A 2,417-nucleotide genomic window follows, 5' to 3' on the forward strand; every position below is an offset into this window, starting at 1 on the left:
ATATTATCCAGAATGGCTCGCCAACGTCGTCCTGGTAAAGAAAGCAAACGGAAAGTGGAGAATGTGTGTAGACTTCACCGACCTGAACAAAGCATGTCCAAAGGACAGCTTCCCTCTACCAAGGATAGATCAGCTCGTGGACTCCACCGCCGGACACAAGCTACTGACGTTCATGCGCCTCTTGCCACGGATGTAGATATATGGGTAAATTGAAGAGGATTCCCGCCTTTACTTCAGGGTACAGACCCCAGAAAAAGCAATAGTCTGGCAACAGAAGAGCACAATGGAGAACAGACTGCCCTTTCATGGGCACAGTTAGCCAATGCGCGCTTCAGCAATAGGGGTAAACATAGAATGATGAGATCACTGTTTTAGTTGATGCGGCAACTAAGTGGTAGTTGGGTACATTTGCCGGCATGCACCTTCTGAAGTGCGGAAGCTAGAGCTGTAGAGTAAAGCTGAAGCAAAGAGACATCCCATTGAGGCATTAGCCTACACAGTCGTGCTGGTAACACGAAGTGGAGGCTCTTAATATGATTTCGTAACTAGTTTGTTTTGGTGATTATGCCGATTGGATAGAATCAAATGCAATCAAATGTAATTGAATTCTAATGCAACGACAAACCAATTTCAATAAAAAAATAGAGAAATAAAGTAGGATGGAAAAGATACAAAATCAATAAAAGAAGATGAGTAGAAAAACTTATTAGATACCAGAGTCAAGGGTATGGTATCTAATAAGATATACCTACTATTGGATTTGAACCAATGACTCCCGCCGTATGAAAGCAATACTCTAACCACTGAGTTAAGTAGGTCATTTATCATCACAAAGAGAAAAAAATGGGGCCTATGACATCGATGGATTATAAATGAAATATTACTCATAGGCAATACCAATCAAAGAGATCACAAAAAATCGGCTGTTGGATCATGTAATATTCATCTTGACAATAAATTATCTACATGATAAAATATGTATAACTAGAACAAGCACAAGGGCTATAGCTCAGTTGGTAGAGCACCTCGTTTACACGCGCGCCAATGTTTTTCAGAGAAGTCCGTCATGGAATCAAAATATTTGATTTTATTGATAAATAGATGTCTTACTCTATGTTTTCGGGAATAAAACAAGAGAACAACAGCCTGACAAAAGGTTCGGTCCAATCCGGGCGTCCATTTACATTTAGGTTCGGTACCAAATAAACGGAACCCACCTTTGCGTTGGTTTGAGATATTGATAAGGTGAATATCCCATCTATTCAATGCTAGGCATAATGAGTATCAAGACCTCAAAAAATTCTTTTTTCGTCCTATCTTATGAGCTTTAAGGTGTATGAAGTTTCATATTTGCTTCTTTAAGTTAAGCGGAAGCGGGTCGATAGAGACATACTCCATTTAACTTAAGTTAATCTAGGCCAAAAGCAGACCTACGTCAGGATAATCCTTCTTTGAAACACTTTGGTAGTGCTCCTTTTTATTGGAATCAAAATAATGAATCCGAGCACACGGAGCCATCTCTTTATCTTTATGTCAAGAAAAAATATGGTAGACTAGCCGATATTTCTTTCAGTTTATGAAAGAGCCCAATGCACAAAAAAATGCATGTTGGGTCTTTGAAACGGTTCAAATCATTTTGATAATAATTAGTTTGATCTGTTTTACCGAGAAGGTCTACGGTTCGAGTCCGTATAGCCCTATAATCTAACTAGAATAAAAAAATAAATAGATTTTATTTCAATTTAGAATATGAATTTCTAATAGAAATTTCATTTTTAATAATAATAGAATTCTAAACAAAACAATTAGAATGCTATTTAAATTAAAATTCCTTTTCTTTAGCTCTTTATATCCTTTAGTTCCTTCTAATCAATTTATATAAAATTCAAATCCGAAGTGAAGTGAAACCGCGAGACTCTTAGTTTTATAGCTTAGTTTTATAGTATAAATAGAAATAGTATAAAAGTAATATATATATATTAGAAATGGGATTCGAGTGGATGAATCGTGAGCGGAAGGTTGACACGTGCCGAAACAAACAGGCGAAACTAAGCAGTTCGATCCAAATGAAGTTTTGTTTTGACTAAAGAGTTATGGATGGCTTGACAATTCATTCCAATTCCAATCAACTAATCCGGCATATTTTCCGCATGCAAGGAGTCCGTCTATGTTTCTACTTTACGAATATGATATTTTCTGGGCATTTCTACTAATAGCAAGTGCTATTCCTATTTTGGCATTTTTGATTTCGGGAGTTTTAGCCCCGATTCGCAAAGGGCCAGAGAAACTTTCTAGTTATGAATCGGGAATAGAACCAATGGGTGATGCTTGGCTCCAATTTCGAATTCGGTATTATATGTTTGCTATAGTTTTTGTTGTTTTTGATGTTGAAACGGTTTTTCTTTATCCATGGGCAA

General features: G+C 36.9%; 1 non-coding gene across 1 annotated transcript; it reads right to left on the bottom strand.

The window, feature by feature from the left end:
- Window positions 1-745: 745 nt before the first annotated feature.
- TRNAM-CAU lies at window positions 746-818 on the bottom strand. The gene has a single exon. It is a non-coding gene; the product is annotated as a tRNA-Met (tRNA).
- Window positions 819-2,417: the final 1,599 nt, after the last annotated feature.

This window comes from Quercus lobata, unplaced genomic scaffold (genome assembly GCF_001633185.2).
Source record: "Quercus lobata isolate SW786 unplaced genomic scaffold, ValleyOak3.0 Primary Assembly Scq3eQI_964, whole genome shotgun sequence".
Classification (NCBI taxonomy): domain Eukaryota; kingdom Viridiplantae; phylum Streptophyta; class Magnoliopsida; order Fagales; family Fagaceae; genus Quercus; species Quercus lobata.